At 43.2% G+C, this 18664-nt stretch overlaps 1 protein-coding gene and 1 pseudogene across 26 annotated transcripts in view; both read left to right on the top strand.

The window, feature by feature from the left end:
• The first annotated feature begins 515 nt into the window (after positions 1-515).
• LOC123836533 (forkhead box protein K2-like) lies at positions 516-1879 on the top strand (annotated as a pseudogene).
• Positions 1880-15318: 13439 nt separating this feature from the next.
• Positions 15319-18664, top strand: part of AHI1 (Abelson helper integration site 1) — a 227091-nt gene continuing 223745 nt past the window's right edge. For 12 of the 26 annotated variants that reach the window (XR_010413785.1, XR_010413778.1, XR_010413776.1 and 9 more), the window contains exons 1-2: positions 15323-15512; positions 15892-15989. The gene's annotated coding sequence lies outside the window, so the exon portion shown is untranslated. Of the gene's footprint in view, positions 15513-15891; positions 15990-18664 lie in introns of all 26 variants that reach the window. The other 14 variants (XR_010413775.1, XR_010413788.1, XR_010413787.1 and 11 more) reach the window with 5 other exon arrangements.

Genomic DNA, 18664 nt, shown 5'->3' with positions numbered 1-18664 from the left:
TTTGATCAGATAATGGAAGTAGGTAGCACAAGTTTGGACTGACACTGAACCCAACCAAAAAACAGGTTATTAGAGGGTGCTATCATCATGACAAGGGCTGACCACACAGAAAAATCAGTTCACTGGGGCAAATCATAGGATCTGCTAGCTACATCAGTTCCCAGTCACAGGAAGATTGGGGAATTACTAAAAACCCAGTAAAAGATAGCATTGTTGTTGGTGTTGGTGATTCATCATAGTTACCATTGGGATCCCAAGATCAGGTCCCAGTTGCCGAGAAGAGCATTGCAACAAGGAATTTACATTTGTCAATTTGAGCTTTAGTATGCAAAACAACTCTGTTTAATTTAAGGACACACAAAAAAATGATTTATTACAAAGGTATGAGGTCATTTATAGAGCCGAACAATAAAGCACCAAAGAACGGGGACAGGGCTGGCAGCCTTGTGCGGCCCTCAGTTCCATGGCAAGACTGGGCTGTGGTGCTCATCTAAGGTCTTGAGTTCGAGTACCTAATGCACTCGGTGACCATTCCCCACAACTGGTCCCAGGACACAGAGGACATGAGCATTGGCCACTGGAGCTTCACGCTGCAGCACTGCCCTGAGATCTTCATGTCCAGGGCAGCAGTAGCCATGGCAGAGCTGCCACAAAGCCATCCCTATAACCCAGGCCCCAAGCCGGCAGTGACTTCTACCTGTGCTGCCTCTGCAAGAAGCGCACGTTGGTGGACCCTGGGTTCCAGAGGCGTGGCATGACACCACTGCAGCTGTCACACGTGTGCACGCTTGGGTTCCAAGCACAAACATCAAGATCGAGTTCACTGCCCTGTCCAGCGAGAAGAGCAGGAGAAGGCACCCAAGTCCCCAAGTACCTGGTGAGGCCGGAGCAGGCCCATGTCTCCTCCTCCGCCATGGATGTTCCAGACAAAGTGGCTCACCTCGTCCACCCCCACCCCTCCCAAGGGGGAACCACCAGTGCTGCAAACTGGCCCAGCCAGCCCCTGGTGAGCACGGCCTTGGGGTACAAAAGGGGACATGTAATACCATCTGACTTTAATTTCATGACCCACAACTCACAGCCAAAAAATGAAAAGGAAGCTTCTGGTAGAGCCAGCCTAAAGGATGATGCAAAGTCCTTATCCCTACACATAATGAATCATACAAGCAATTACAGTGTCTGCTGATAAACCACTCACTCTAAATGGAATTTATATGCACATCATTAAAAACGATCCATACTACAATGGCAGGCCGAAATCAATTGACCACCATGTCTCTCTGAATTGTTTTTGCATCGAAGTACCACGTTCCCAGGAAGAACCAGGCAAAGGTTCATTCTGGGGGACAGATCCTACCTCTGAAAGCAAATAATAGAGTGGGCTTTTAGGACAGGACAGTCTAGGGCGTGCCTTGCTTCGCAATCCCTCTGGGACCCCGCTGGAGCCGGTCTGCTCGGTCCCGTGGCGCCCAGACCCCCGAGAGCCAGTGGCGGGAAGGTTCACCGGATCCTGGAACCAGAGCCCGGTGCCTCACAGCGCGAACCGGCCGCGGTCCGGGAGGCCCGGGCTGCCCAGAGCGCACCCGGCTCGGCCCTGTCCAGTCGGCCCGTTTTAGCAGCCCTGCAGCGGCAGCAGCTGCCCAGGCCCAAGCCCCGTCACCTACACCTTCGCCGCCCCTGCGACCACCTCGACGCCCCAGCAGCTAGTCACGCAGACGGTTCCCGCCGCCCACCGGCTCCGTGCGGTGCCCGTCCCCGGCGTGGCCGGCCGGGCCCCAGCGAACACCGTCCCCGGCAGGCCGCGGTCACTCGGGCGGCCATGCTGGCCCCTCCTGAGCCAGGCCTCAAGATCTGGGTGGAGATCTCCAAGTACAAGTAGAGGAGGACCTCCTCCTGTGATTAGCGGGGCCCCACGAGGCGCCGCCGGCCGGGTCATTCAGATGGGACAGACCACCCCGTCCAGATGGTCGCCACAGGACAACAGGCACCTCCAGGCGGGCGCCAGCACCAATAAAGGCTGTACAGCAAAACGGGACTCACGTGGCGCCAGTCGGCGTCGCGGGCCACGGCCAGGGGAACGAGGCGGTGCGAGCGCTCCGACCGGCCGGCGACGCGCGGGCGTCGGCGTCCCTGCCCACGAAGTGCGGCGGCGGCGGCCAGTCGGCGCGGCGGGAGCAGAGCCGAAGCGGGTCGGGAGCGCGGGCGGCGAGCGCTGCGTCCTCGCCCTGCGCGCGGGAACGCGGCCGGCAGCCACGAGCGAGGCTCCACGTCCCGCCCGAGCCGCTGGGAGAGCTTTTCTTGCTCGGAGGCCCGCTCTGTGGTGCGGGAACGAGACGCCGCCTCTCACCCGCGCTCCCAGCGCATTCTCTCCGCTTCACCTCGGCCCTGGAGACACGAAACGCGGGGGGCCTTCAGTTAAGGACAGCAGTCACACCAGCACAACGCCCCGCGCGAGGAAGCCTGCTTCAGACGGTGCCTCCGCGCCGCGCGCTCAGCTTTCAGCTCCCAGGAAAGGAGTGCCCTTCCGGGTCCTTGCGAGGACGCGGGACGCCTAGAGCGAGCGGACCTGACAGGACCCTGGCCGGGGCCACCCCGCCACCTTCAAGGGGACCCCGGGGACCGGACACTACGTAAAAGAGTATTTGGGGGCGCCTGGGTGGCTCAGTCGGTTAAGCGGCTGCCTTCGGCTCAGGTCATGATCCCGGAGTCCCGGGATCGAGTCCCGCATCGGGCTCCCTGCTCGGCGGGGAGTCTGCTTCGTCCTCTGACCCTTCCCCTCTCATGCTCTCTGTCTCCCATTCTCTCTCTCAGATAAATAAATAAAATCTTTAAAAAAAAAAAAAAAGAATTTCAATGCCTCTGGGTTCTGCTATGTTTACTCATATTAAAGTAGTAACTTGGGCGCCTGGGTGGCTCAGTTGGTTAAGCGGCTGCCTTCGGCTCAGGTCATGATCCTGGAGTCCCGGGATCGAGTCCCGCATCGGGCTCCCTGCTCAGTGGGGAGTCTGCTTCTCCCTCTGACCCTCCTCCCTCTCATGCTCTCTGTCTCTCATTCTCTCTCTCTCTCAAATAAATAAATAAAATCTTAAAAAAAAAAAAAAGAGTATTTTGTTGTTCACATGTGGAACTGGAATATTTTGAAGTGTACTTTCTTTTTTTACAAAATAGGTGTGTCTTTGACATTTCAGATCACTCCATTTCTACTCTGGACATTTTAGAATCACCCAGCACCTTTCGTGTGGATTTCATTTGGGAAAAAGAAACAGCGCAGTTTTGTTTCCAGCCTATGGCATAGTTTACTTGTGTCTGTCCAGTTAAAGTTCACGTGGAGGTGTTTGATGACATCTGCAAGGTTTGCCCGTTAGATCAGGTGCCTGATGCATTCAATGCACCTCCATTTCAGTGTGTAGGATTGGCCCGACAGACTGGGCAGACTGACTGACCACTGCTGTTACCGCGAGGAAAAGAGCTGCTGGACTCACCAGAGCTGCGCTCGACTGTTTCTCTTTCCAGCTCCTCTTCAGAGTTCGTTTCTTTGTGTTGACTTTGTCCCTGGCATAATTTTCCACTCTAAGTAGAACAAGTTTCCTAAGGATTGTGTATGTTTAAAACAACAGAACTGTTACTAATTGATTTGGGAAAAAAAGATTCACTCTTTTACCACACACCCTTTGCAAAATCTCTCCATGGCATGCTTGCGACTCAGTGTCACTGGTTCTAGGCATCCTCCAGTCCAACCACATGTCTACCCCTTGATGTTGTGGTTTGCCCAGCTGACAGGGAGCCCCATGCTGGGGTGGAACAGAAGCTGTGTTTTAACAGGAGGGTCTTGGATGCAAGTGCCCTGCAATTAAGCATTGGAAATATCCAAGTCCTTTTCTGATTTGTAATAGGAAATTCCCCTCCATCTTTCAGAACTGAACCAGTCCTAAGGCTGACTTCTGTCCTACAGAAAATAAAATCCAGAGGAAAGGAACAAAGGTGAGAGAATGAGCAGTAGGGGCCCCTTCAGGCTCCAGTCCATGCTACCCTGGAAGAAAACAGCTGGCCTTTCCAGACTGTTCCATGGGGTCAGTTGTGCAAATAGAAAGAAAGCCTTGGCCTTATTGTGAATTTCTAAATGTCATCAACATAACATAACTTACTCAAATGTAGTTATTTTGGTATCTAATGGTTATAAAGAAAACACACACACCACACACATATATAGATATGTATATACATACCTATAATATATATGAGTATATACACAAACTCAATAAAGAGGACAGAAAGTAGACCATCAGCAGACAAAAAATGCCATCAATTTCTTAAAGAGAATAGCAGTTAGGAGATTGAGATAGTGAGCTGAAATGGGGTCTTCCAAAAGATATGTCCCATGTCCTAATCCCCAGAACCTGTAAATGTTACGCTATTTGGAAAAAGGGTATTTGCATGCAATTAAGGATCTTGTGATAAGGAGATCATCCTTGATTTTCTAGGTAAGTCCTAAACCCAATGACCTTGTAAGAGGGAGATTACACAAACAGGAGAGAAGATAGCCTTATGAAGGCAGAAGCAGAGACTGGAATGATGTGATTACAAGCCAAGGAATGCCAACATCCACCAGTAGCTGGACACGGCAAGGATCAGATTCTCCCCCAGAGCCTCTGGAGTGAGTGTGGCCCAGCCAACACCTTGGTTTTAGAGTTCTGGCCTCCAGAACTGTGAAATAAATTCCTTTTGTTTTAAGCTACCAAGTGTGTATAAATTTGTTATAATAGCTATAAGAAATTAATGCAAGTGGTTTCTAAAGAAGCTAAGAAAATTGGCCTTGCAGAAATACAGAAAAGCTCAGAAAACACTAATTGGAAGCAAGGAATGGAATATGAAGTTTAATGAGGGAATTTATTGAAAGTGAATGAAAGTTACAATTATCCTTCAGACTACTTCCTCATCCCAACAAGCAGAATATCCAGCAGCCAGGTATTTACCACTCTAGCAAAAAAATGAGAGATTCTTCTCTATAGAAACTCTCCTGTTGAGAGAAGGAGGGTGGCTGACGTGGCTGCTCCCCCGAACACCCTAAAAAAAGGTCAATTAGCTGGCAAGCCCAGCCCACAACCATGGAGCTCTCAATCAGCTTTCATTGCTTTGTTTTTAAATGAATAACAAATAAGGAAGGAAATCCAGAATAAAGAGAGGCCAGAGCTAAACTGGGAATGGTTGGAGAGGGTGGGGTCCAGAAAAATTTGAAATAATTCAAAGAACAGGAGCGAAGCAAGAAAGAGAAGGCACTACTTATTGAATAGACTCAGATATATACCAGTGATTAATTTAGTGCCTCTCAGCTCCAAACTCCTCCATCCCTCTCTTCCCTCGGGATACTGGTAGTGGGCTCTTGCAGTCAACATTTGCGCGTAGCTCGCTGACTGGATGGAGGCTCTGCCAATAGCGGGCACTGAGGAGGCACTAGGAGGTCAGGAGAGGAGGAGGTACTTTTTGTTCTGGTGTTCTTTTTCCTTCGGGGTCCAGCAGAGGTCCTGCCTTTGTTTACCTTAGCAGCAGGGCTGGGTGCTCTGGTGGCAACCATGTCCACTCCTCAGTGTCTGAATCTCCCCACTCAGGGCCACCTCGCCAGAGGTTCCAAGTTCCTTCCTTATTCACTTTTCCCTCAACCTTGGGAGTAGTAGTTGTTCTCTACAGGTACTCCCTCTCTATACTTTAGAGTTCTCTTTCAGCCTTTTTAGTAAATACATCTTTTCCTTAGTTCACAGTTGTGGAATTGGATACAATTTCTGGACACGAGAGACTCCATTTTGAAGTGCCACTTTTCTTTCTAACTAATGAACTTTTGAACTGAGCCGTATACGGTTATTGTTATACAAGCAGTTGCTCATAAAATCCAACAGAACAACTAGCATTTGAACCATAAAACTGTTGACATGAACTTTATGAGGAGAAAAGTTAACTAATACATACCAGGAATAGCTTTGTGTGATAGCACCAATAAAATAATCAGATAGGAATCAAAAGTGGTTCAATCGGTCAGCACCAAATTAGCAGCGTTTTTGGTTTTTTTCTTCTCTTCTTTATCTAAATTATGTAGTCCCTGCCCCTTCCTTCTCATAAACCTTCTCTGCATATGAGCCAGACACTTTTCTAGTTACTCCAGAATCTGTGCTCTGCAAATTACAACTCTGAGACCCCAAAAAGGCCTTTGTTCTTTTTCAGTTTGCCTCCTTGTCTCGGTTGACACAATGTACTTGGTTCACAATTATTTTCTCTAATTGGTGTGGTAATTTTTGTTCCCTGACCAGACCCTGACTAACACAATAGTCAATAAGAGTTTGAATCTTTAAAATCCTGTAAAACTTAACACTAGAGATTAGGCAAAACTCTCAGATTGCTAAAGTAAAATTTTCAAGAGATGCTTAGAAGACCAAATTGAGAAAATCTCCCAGAAAATAGAACTAACTGAAAGATGGAAAATATTGGAGGTGAGATTGAGGTGAAAAGGGCGGAGAGGAAAAAAAGTGTAAGGTTGCCAATATCTTCATTTTCAAAAAATGGAGTGAAGGAGATATTATATAGTTGACCAAAATAAAGGGGCAACTATATTATTTAAAGTTGCAAAGATAACCAAGACAGAAATTAAATATAGTAATAGTAACACTTATTTAGTACCTTTTTTTAAAAAGATTTTATTTATTTATTTGACAGAGAGAGAGACATTGAGAGAGGGAACACAAGCAAAGGGAGTGGGAGAGGGAGAAGCAGACTCCCCGCTGAGTGGCTCGATCCCAGAACCCTGGGATCATGACCTGAGCCAAAGGCAGGTGCTTAACGACTGAGCCACCCAGGCACCCCTTGTTTAGTGCTTTTAATGTATTGACCCATTTATCCTTGTAGAAATCCTCTAAGAATAGACTATTATTTATCCCCATTTTATAGATGAGGAAGAGGGTTCAGAGAGACTGCCTCACTTCCCTAACTAAGGTCACACAGCTGGTAAATGGCAGAAGTGGGATTCCAGAGTGCATGGTCTTAACCGTTGTACTCTACTGCCCCTTATACAACTTTATTGGGAAGAGCTGGGTAAGGAATGTAGAAGGTGATGTAAATGACTTAATTCATCTTTTAGCAGTAGATAAAGGCACTTCTTAAAACTAATGAATTAAGCAATAGTGTTAGGAGATAGAGAAGTAAGCACCAAAAGAAACAAAAACAGAAACTGTTTAGAGGGATTTACAGTAGTCCTCCTTTATCCATGGGGAATATGTTCAATGACTCCTAGGGGGATGACTGAAACTGCAGATAGTACCAAACCCAATATATACTGTTTTTTTTCCTATATGTGCACACCTGTGAAAATGTTTAGGTTATAAGTTAGGCACGCTAAGAGATTAACAACAATAACAAATAATAAAATAGAACAATTATTCTGTAATAAAAGTTATGTGAATGTGGTCTCTCTCTCAAAATATCTATTGTACTGTACTCACCCTTTATGAGATAATGTGAGATGATAAAATGCTTATGTGCACAGATGATGTGAGGCAAATGACACAGACATTACAAGGTAGAGTTAGGCTACTATTGACCTTCTGCTGATTCATCATAAGGAGGATCATTTGCTTTCAAACCCTGGCTGCCTATGGGTAGATGAAACCCTGGATAACAAAACTGGGGAGCAGGGAGAATTGCTGTACTCTTAAGAACAGTACTTGGGAAGAAGTGGTGAACCTCGGATTTGTCATTTTCCCTCATAAGTATCTTTCTGTGTTATTAACATCTTAAATAATAATTTATTTCAAACATTTTAAGAGACATAAAATTATAAATTATCTCAGGTATGGAGAGAAAAAAAATGGGATCATGAAGCTAAATTATGCATTTTTTAATTTGACATGCTGATTATGTAAAGATAATCTTAAATGTGAAAACAAGGGAAGTCCTTTCTCGCTTGTGGTGGAGATATCTAACCTGAGTCCCTCAGAGAAGGAGGCCTGGCAATTACTCACAGTAGGGCTTGGGAAGCCTTTATTTTCACATTTTGTAAGAGAGATGAAGCTAGCTCTCAATCTCATAAACAGATATCATTTGAATAAGATGAAAATTTGAGCATTAATAGGCACAAAAGACTTACAACGCAGAAAAGGGAATGAATATCTGATGTGTACCTTTTGCCCAACCACAGGACCTCACGTCATAGACAAAAGATGAGCTGTCTAGAGAGTGGTCTCCAGAGAGTGGATTCTTGGAAGTGTTGCCAGACAGGGTCTGGTGGTACGAGCACCATTCTGTACTGTATTTATTAATTTAGAAACTACATTTTTCAGCCCTGGTGTCAAATACGTCACAAGCTATTATAAATTCCAAGTAGTATATTAAGCATCAGTAAATTAAATGGCTTGGATAACAAATGGGTACATAATAAGATGTAATAAGGCCGTACCTTTAAACTGGGATCTTGCTGACACTGGTAATGACAAATGCTGTTTTGCTGCCATCTAGTGTTCATTTAGAGATCTAAATTGAGCATAGGCGGAATTTTTTGTTTCTTACCTTATATCTGAAACAGTTCTTGTTTTTCATGGGGCCTTCTGAGACCCAAATTAAAACACTTTTCCTGACAAAACAATATTCATATACATACAACAAATCTATAAATAGCCTTATAGTTTGTAGGAAGTTCCATGAATTCTGATCTAACCCACATCTATAGGTTCATCAAGTTTTCTTGCAAGTCACTTCATAGAAAGTTTATAAGGAAGGCTCATTATTTCAGTAAGTCATCTGCTAAATTTGAATGGCAGTCACTATTACAAGGTAATTACTATTAACTCATGAATACCCTGCAGCATATATTAAGAGTTGAGAGAGAAGTTATTCTTTTTTACCCAATATTTCAAAGAGATACACTGCGGGGGAAAAAAAATTCTGAAAATCAGCTAGAAATGCCAACTAAATTGCATTTTTGAGTTCTCATCAAAGTAAAGGAAGTTCCCACGGGCCCAAGGAGAAAGAAAAGTGAAACAAGAATGGTAAGCAGGGACTACTTAGTGGTGATCCTACACTAGAGGTATTTGCTGATTCCTTAAATGTAGTTCTGGAGTGGAAGGACTTCCCAAAACATAAGATATGAGGTCTTGTTCAGTGTGGGAATTAAGATCTTTGCATAAAACTGGGACCCTCAAGAGACAACACCAGCAAAGGGAGACTTGAATGTCGGAGCTATAGTTTGAGTAGAAAAAAAATTTCCCAGGGTGCCTTGGTGGCTCAGTCAGTTAAGCAGCTGCCTTCAGCTCAGGTCATGATCCCAGTATCCTGGGATTGAGTCTGGCATCAGGCTCCCTGCTTAGTAGGGAGCCTGCTTCTCCCTCTGCCTGCCTCTCTGCCTACTAGTGCTTCTATCTCTCTGTCAAATAAATAAATAAATAATCTTAAAAAAAAAAGAAAAAGAAAAAAATTTCCCCTCTGAATTATAAACATAGCCTCTTTTATATAGGATTTAAATTCAAATCAATATTAACCTGAGAGGTTGTATATGGGGTATAAGAAATTGAGAAAAGTCAAAGAATACTCCAAGACTACTCCAAAAACTGGAGTTGCCATTATACAAAATGGAGAAAGCTTCAAGGGAGGGGTTGATCTTCAAGTGGGGAGTGAGAGTTTAGTAAGTCTGAGATGTGTATTTGACATCTAAGTGGAGGTATCTAAGTATGCAGTTGGATGTATGAGTCTGAAGTTCAGGAGTGAAGATTGGGCTGTGGAGATACCTCTGGGAGTAATCTGTATGACCATGGGACCACAGAGACTGGAAGAGATCACCAAGTAAGCACATGTGGATAGAGAAGAGGTCCAAGAGGTTAGCTCTGGGATATTCCAATATCAGAGGTCAAGGAAATAAACAAAAATTAGCAAAAGAGACCCAGAAGGAGGAAAAGTAGGAAAAAATGTAATCACTAGTTAACAAATAGAGTGAGAGAAGTTAATTAAATCAAAATAACACCAAAACTATATAAAATACTAAGGGATAAATTTAGTGATAATATGAGAGAATTATATGAAAGCTCTCTTAATTAAAAAACCATCATATTTGGCATTTCTATTATAATTGATAAAGAAACTGGAATAAAAATGATATAGCATGAAGCCATTAAAATGAATGAAATAGATGCATATTACTGACATAAAAAACCTTCTAGGATGGTAATACATGATAAAGACTAAAACAAGGCAGCAGGAAAATCTATAGTATTAAGTTGTCTTTTTAAATTTAGTATATTTAGTATATATATGAAGGAAAATCTGGAATAATGTATAAAAGGCTATTACCAGTGATTAACATATGGCAGAGTTTCAGTTTCTACAATACAAATGTCTAGAAGATTGATTGAATTTTTACTATGAGCACATATGAACATTATTTTTTTTTTTTTTTTTTTTTTTTTTTTAAAGATTTTATTTATTTATTTGAGAGAGAGAATGAGATATAGAGAGCATGAGAGGGGGAAGGTCAGAGAGAGAAGCAGACTCCCCGCCGAGCAGGGAGCCCGATGCGGGACTCAATCCCGGGACTCCAGGATCATGACCTGAGCCGAAGGCAGTCGCTTAACCAACTGAGCCACCCAGGCGCCCCATGAACATTATTTTTTTAAGATTTTTTTATTATTTATCTATTTGAGAGAGAGTGAGTGAGGGAGGGAGAGGGAGAAGCAGACTCCCCGCTGAGCAGGACCCTGGGATCATGACCTGAGCTGAAGGCAGACGCTTAACCGACTGAGCCACCCAGGTGCCCCTACATATGAATGTTATTAACAAGCTTAACATTTTTTTTAAGATTTATTTATTTTAGAGAGAGAGCACGTGTGTGCACATGTGAGTGGGGGAGGGGCAGAGGGAGAGAATCCTCAAGCCAACTCCATGCTGAGCAGGGCTCCATCCCAGGACCCATGAGATCATGAGATCATGACCTGAGCCAAAACCAAGAGTCAAGTGCTTAACCCACTGAGCCAACCAGGTGCCCCAACAAGCTGAACATTTCAATGAAGTTTATATGGCATATATAATAGCATGGAAATGAAAGTATAACATAATGTTAATTCAAGGAAGCAGAAATAAGTATCTTACATACAATATGACCAAAATTAAAGTATGCATAGAAAACGGACTGAAAACAAAATTGCTTTAAAAAGCTCATTGATATTCTTTTTAGGAAGTAGTACTGAATATTTTTTCCTTTTTCCTGTGGTTCTATGCCTTTCAAATTCTATATAAGTTTTCCTACTTTTGTTTTGCCTGCTTATTACAAAAATTTCCAAACACACAAAAAGTATAATAAAATGCCAGGTACCTATTAGCCAGCTTCAATGACCATCAAAATTTAGGTATATATGTGTTATCTTCCCCCACGTGGTTTTCTTTTTTTATTTTTTTCTGGACTGTTTTAAAGCAAATTTCAGACATCGTGTCATCATATTCTATGGACTTAAGAAAGGTTTATTCTTATATAATCACAATGCCATTATTTCCTTTATACAGAAAGAAATAAAAATTCCTTTAATATCATCTAATAATTAGCCCATACTGAAAAATCTCTGATCGTCTGAAACGTCTTTATACAGTTTGTTCTGAGTGAAACTCCAAACAGTTCCAATTTTTGCATTCTGTTGTACGTCTAGCACAATACCAGCAGTGTTACAGGCTAAATTTTGGCCTCCCAAAATGCATATGTTGAAATCCTAACCCCCAGTACTTCGGAATGTGACTATATTTGGACATAAGATTTTTAAAGAGGTAATTACACTGAAATTAGGTCATTAGGGTGGGCCCTAATCCACTATAACTGATGCCCTTCTAAGAAGTGAAGATTAGGACTCAGGTACAGTGAGAAGACTATGTGCAGACACAAGGACAAGGCAGCCATCTATAAGCCAAGGAGAGAGGCCTCAGAAGAAACTAACCCTGCCAACATCTTGATCTTGGACTTCTAATCTCCAGAATTGTGAGAAAATACATTTCTGTTGTTTAAGTCAACCAGTCTATGGTACTTCATATGACAGACCTAGCAATGTAATACAGACAGTAAAGCCAACATTTGTTTCGATTGGTTAATGTACATTTTGTTCAGGGGGATAAATATTTTGTCTATCGACCATATTTATGTTTTATTCAACAAATTCACTATTTTTTATTTATTAGATGTTTTGAATACTCTAAATTGATTTCATGAATGGTTGGCCAATTTTATTATTACTACCACTACTACTCTTAATTGCTTGCTTCTCCAAATACCACTAAAATAATCTCACTTTTGTACTCTGAGCTTATGAGAAGGAAAGCACCATATTTGCTTTCTCCAGTTTGAATGGGGCTCACTTATATTTTGCTATTTATTCAATTGCCTATTGGCTGTATCCCACTAAACTATCTTTCCTCTATACCAGCTCTTCCTACCTTTCCACTGTTAACTAGCCATTTTCCATCCTGTTACCTAAGCCAGAAACCTCAGTACCTTTAAAACATTTTTTATTATTTTAAAATAATTTTAAACTTACAGAAAAAAATTCTAAGAATAGTACAAAGAACTTCTATCTTTGCCCAAATTCTCCAGTTGTTGACATACTACATTTGCTTTATCATTCTCTCTATATACATATTCATATTTTACTGACTTCCCTTATTTGTATATACTTTTTTCAGAACCATTTGAGTAAGTTGCAGACATGAAGCTTCATTATCTTTAAATATTTCAGTGTATTTTCTAGAAACAAAGGTAACCCCTACATTACCAGACTATAGTCATCAAAATCAGGAAATTCACTTTGTTAAAATGCCATCTAGTCCACAGACCCAATTCAAATTTTGTCAGTTGTCCCAATAATATCCTTAAAAGAAAAAGGATCCAATGCAGGGTCATATGTTCCATTTAATTGTCATGTCTCTTTAGTCTCCTACAATCTGAAAAAGTTCTTTAGTTGTTCCTTTGTCTTTCGTGACCTTGACAAACTTTTAAAGCATAAAGATCTATAATTTTGTACAATTTCCTTAATTTGAGGTTGTCTGATCCTCCCTCATGATTAGATTCTTCCTTATGCATTTTTGGCAGGAGTATCACAAGTGTGTTCTAATTGTCTCTTACCAGGTGGCACACAATGCTGATTTGTCATTTGTCCTATTACTGGGGATGGTAACTTTGCTCACCAGTGCCAGATTTCTGCACTGTCAAGTTTCTATTTTTCCCTTCATAATTAGTATTTGGCCAGGAGATACTTTGAGACTATAATGTTTCTCTTAAAACTTTCACCCTCTAGTTCTAGCATACATTGATGATTCTTGGCTGAATCCATTTTTATTACAATAGTTGCCAAATGGTGATATTTCTATCTATACATTCCTTCTACATTTATTAGTTAGGAATCTAATATAAGAAAGAGCATTTATTTATGCCAATTTAAAAAACATTCATGTATTTATTTCAGTATAGACTCAAGTATTCCTATTTTATTCAGATCATAATCTATTATTATAGTGGTGCTCAGATTGACCCAGATGTGGCAAATGGAGGCTCTTTCAAGCTGGTTTCTGTGTCCCTTTCTTATGTTCCATCATTCTGTAAAAACTTCTTTAGTTTCTGGTGCAACAAGATTTTTCGGGCTCATGTACTTCCCCTGTTCCTGTTCTGAATCAGTCATTTCCCCAAGAGGCTCTAGTTCCTTTTAGTAGAAAATGGTGTTTAGAAACCAAGATCTAGGCAGTACCTGCTCATTGCTCCTTACATCTCTTTAGCAGAGGACGTTAGGGGAAAAACAAAATAGATGGAGTCAAAGTATAGACAACATTTGGGTTGAGATGTGGAGGTGTAGGAGTTTACAAAAAGAGATTTTTCAGAGAGGGGAGACAATATGTACAAGAAAGGGGGCATGAGAGGTTATGGATTGTTTTGCATGGTACACATAATTCAGTATTGCTGAAGCATAACATTGAAAGGAGGCAATGAGAGAAGAAACTAGCCAGGCAGTTGGAGTGTCTTATATCCTAGGCAAAGTAACTAAATTTTCTTTTACAGATAATCCTTTGAAGAATTTTCAGGACAGTGACATTATCAGTCATTTACATTTTTAGTGAAGTCATTCTGGTAGCAGTATGGAGGATGGCATTCTGGAATCAAAACTGGAGTCAGGGGACTGGTAAAGAGGCCATCACACAGTAATAGAAGTAATGAAGGCTGGTATGAGGCAGCCGGAGTCAAGTTGGATAAGCTATATACTGGGGGTGTTAAAAGAGTAGAATGGACATAATTTGTTGTAAGAGGCATTTAGGATGCTCTACAGGTATTTACAACACTGGGAGGACGGTGGTGGCTTAAACCAAAACAGAAATCCAGAAACGGGAGTAGGTTCTAGGTGGAAAGTTGAACAGTTCGGTTTAAGATGCATTGGATAATGTCTCATGGAATTCTCATAGGATTTGGAGAAAGAAAATGAAATATGATGCTAATATAAATAGAAAAGCTGGCCTCTAAAGAAATATACATAACGCTCTCACTTTGCAAACTAAGCAACAGGTTATGGCGCGGTGTATGACTACAACTGCAGGAAATTCAAGAGTTGGGGGAGGGACCTGTCTAGTATTTTTCCATCCCTGGTGACTCAGAGCTAAAAATGGCGCCTGTGGCAGAAATTAGAAAGTGGGGGGAGGCACTGGGTGCGGGTTTTCATTTTCTTGTTTCAAACACATAGCGAGATAACTCAGCGCCGCACGAATTATGAACATTTTTTTCCTTAAGGTTTGGTCTGTAGTACAACTCCATTCTCCGCGTTTAAAAGAATGTTTCACGTTGTGGGCGCGATCGCTTGGGCGGTGACGTGCCTGCTGCTTTGCCTCATTCATGTTTCTCGGCCTCGGCGGGTTTCACGACTGCCTCCCTGTCTCTGCCCCCTCTCGTTTTTTTTTTTTTCCAGCGCTGGCTACAGTTCTGAGAGACAGAACGCTTCTTCGGGGGTGACGACCAGATGGGTTCAGACCCTACGCATTCGCAGGGCTCCCTGGCGCTCGGGGGCGAGAGATTCTTTCTTCGGAGGGCCGCGGCCTCGCGCTTCCTACACGGGCACGAGGAGTCCCGCGCGCGGCCGCCAGAGCGCGTGCCCGGCCCTAGTCTGAAGGCCCGCGGGCGGGGCGCGCGCACCACCTCCGCAGGCGCCGCACTGCGGGAGCTCGAGGCCCCGGCGTAGGTGGCGCGGGGCGGGGCCGCGGAGGGGCGTCGCGGCTGGGCAGCGGTCCAGACCGGGAGCTCGGGCCGCTTCGGTTGTCGTGGGAACGGGGGCGTAGGCAGGCGCTGACGTCAGCGGGCGGCGCGCGGCCCGCACTGCGGCAGCCGGTCCGCTCTCAGAGCCGGAGAGGCTGGCGGCTAGGCTGGCTACGCGGGTGCCTGGCTCCCGCCCCGCTCGGCGCGAGGAGCCGCTTCGCGCAGTCCCGGCGTCGGGTCGGGCGGGACTGACTGTCGGCCGCTGTGGGCTACGTTCTCCGTGAGTACGCTGCAGGCCTGCTGGTGGCGGGAGCCCGGGCCGGGAGCTTGGCGTGCCCCGGCCCTCTCAGAGGGGGCGGTGGCTTGGGGGACTGCCGGGGTCCGAGGGCGCGGGGGCGGTGCGCCGCGGGGTGGGGCGGGGGCTCGTACTGCGCCGCCGCAGGCTGACCCGCCGGGTGCCGCCGAGCGGGGGGATGTAATTTTTAATCAATACCTCTAAGTACTTTCCCGCTCCCTTCCCTGGGCTCCTGTCTCATGAGTGCTCAGCGCGGTGTCCAGATCCACCGTGGAGGGAATGCAATCTTTGCCTTTCCCACTCCGGATTCTGGCTTGAAAGCATTTAACTCAGATACGCACTAAGTACGTTTATTTCCTTTTAGGGTGTCAACTTGGTGCTGAATCTCGAACCTGTGAAATGCCTTCTTAATTACATCCGAGAAAAGGTGATCAATGTGTTACGTTTATAAGGGTCATTTCGGTATGTATACTAATAGAAAAAAAGTACACTATTTAGAATCGCTGCCAATGGCTGTGCTATATTTCAGCATTACTGTGGAAACATATACTCGCTGGAGTGTATGGCTTTTACTTTTTGAGAAAACGATGCTAACAATTTTTTCACCTGTTGCATTAACTGTTGCTCTTACTGCTTGGAGATTCAGGGAAAAGATTGCTCGTTCTGAGAAGTCTGGGAAATTTCTAAAAATATTTGAAAAATCCAAATACCAACATTTTTTAAAACCGTATTTAGAATCTTGTTTATATATGGAGAGTATCTTGATTTATCAGTTGAATTATGTTACAGGGTTTTTGTTAGTTTTTTTTTCCTATGCTATAAAATTCAGTTAAAGGGTGAATTATCCAAGCCTCTGCTTCTTCCCCCCTTGATCTTTAGACATTTATTGGCCGAAAACCAGATGTTTAAAGAAAAAGAAAAATGAAACGTAGTGCAGTTAATTTTACTATTATTTCTTAGCAGCTCCTATAAAAGGGTTTGTGAGGGAGAATCTTTAAAATAATGGTATATATGAGGGCGCCTGGGTGGCTCAGTCGTTAAGCGTCTGGCTTCGGCTCAGGTCGTGAGCCCAGGGTCCTGGGATCGAGTCCCACATCGGGCTCCCTGCTCTGCGGGAAGCCTGCTTCTCCCTCTCCCACTCCACCTGCTTGTGTTCCCTCTCTCGCTCTCTCTCTCTCTCTAATAAATAAATAAAATCTTTAAAAGTAAAAAAAATAATGGTATATATGAGACTCAAGGATATCATTTTAGGTTTGACCTTATTTTTGCCAATGATGTTACTAATCAAATATTAGTCATTAATTCTATAATGTATTTGCTATGGGACACATTAATGTTTGGAAATGATTATTTCTGTAATGTGTTTGCTGTATTAAGTAGTATTAGTGTTTGTTCAACTGTGCATTGAACTACTGAGTAATAGTAAATAATGTGAATATGAAATTTACTTTATGTATTTTATTTATTGCACGCTTATTTTTAGTGCTATAATAATAGACCTAAAGTAATTTTACTGAGCACCTATAGTGTGCCAGCCACTGTGCTGATCACTTTGCTTTTCGGTATTTCCTTTTCTCCCTACAGTAAAGTAGGTACCATTTTAATTTCCTGGGTCATAGAACGTTTTACCAGGGTGAAAATAAAGGACTGAGGTAGAGAGGGAGGTGTGAAGCTCAAGGCACTGTGGGAGCACAGAGAAGTATTTAACCACCCCTTAAGCTTAAGGTTAGAGTGCTCCCAGAGAAGATACCATCTGCATTTAGCGTTAAAGGATAGTTAGGAGTTTGTTGGAGTGACAGAAGAAGGGCATTTCTCAGGAGAGAGAGGAGTGTGTGTAATGGTACAAAGGCAAGAAGGCATTTGGCACAATTGAAGGCCTGTAAGTAGTTTCACATGGTTAGAATTCAGAATGTGTGTGGAAATGTGGCTGGAGAAGGAGTCATTTCATAAGTAGCCTTGAACCCCAATGGTAAGGACTTCCTATTTTTTCCAGTGGGTTATTAAAATCTAGTGAAGAGATTTAAACAAAGAAATGATACCATCGCGTTTGTATTTTAGGTAATTTCTTCTGCTTGCAATGAAGAGGATGATTTATTTTTTAAAAGGATAAGGTGATAGAAGCATGGAAACAGTCTTAAGAAAAAAAGTAAAATCTTTCCATAGTCTTTTTATCCCTCAAAGCTGCTGCATCATGTCACTGCCTTTGAGGGTGGGGGAAGACACTTGGAAGCAGATTTGTAGAAAGAATTATCCCCATGTTTCTTCTACAGGTCTCACCTTCCATTCATTTGTCCACCTGTGGCCACCCGATTTCTGCCCCTTCACAAACAGCTTTGCAAACATGTGACTTCCTGTCTGCCCTGCAGATCCAGTGGACACTCTTCACAATTTGCAGCATGCTTGGTACCACACAGTGATAGAAAACTTCTTTGTTAAAACTTTTTCCTTGAAGGGCACCTGGGCAGCTCTTTTGGTTAAGTGGCTGACTCTTGATTTCCACTTAGCTCGTGATCTCAGGGTTGTAGGATCCAGCATGGAGCCTGCCTGAGATTCTCTCTCCCTCCCCTTCTCCCTCTACCCCTCCCCCCACTCATACTCTCTCTGTCCCTCTCTAACAGCAACAACAAAAAAAAACAAATAAACCTCTTTCCCTTGGTTATTTCTCTCCCCTAGCTTTCATCTATCTCTTTGATGTCTTTTTACTTTATTTTTGGGCTTCCGGAATTCTGTCTTTGGCACTTTTTCCCCTGAAAGCATCATAAATATAAAGCCTAGTTCTCAAATCTTCAGCCTAGTTCTCCGTGTTGGATTACTATATTCTATTGCCTACTAAATACAACCTGATTATACATACAAACATGTATTTATATATACAGTGATAATAGCTGTCATTTTCTAAGGGCTTGCCATGTTCTAGGCATTGTGCTAAGTGTTTTATTTGGATAGTCTCATTTAATCTTTACCAAAACCTTATGAATGATTTAGTATTATAATTCCCTTTTGAAAGCTTAGGAAATGGAGGTCCAGAGATTAATTTACTGGCAGGTAGAACTGGGATTTGAATCTAGGGATCTGACAGTGAAGCCAATGCTTATAGCTGGTTAGTGCCCCTCAGATACCCAGCTCAATATGCCCCA

Source organism: Mirounga angustirostris, unplaced genomic scaffold, assembly GCF_029215605.1.
Source record: "Mirounga angustirostris isolate CCGP_5_RB_7025 unplaced genomic scaffold, mMirAng1.0.hap1 SCAF_8, whole genome shotgun sequence".
Taxonomy (NCBI): domain Eukaryota; kingdom Metazoa; phylum Chordata; class Mammalia; order Carnivora; family Phocidae; genus Mirounga; species Mirounga angustirostris.
This window is presented reverse-complemented; position numbering and strand designations above follow the sequence as displayed.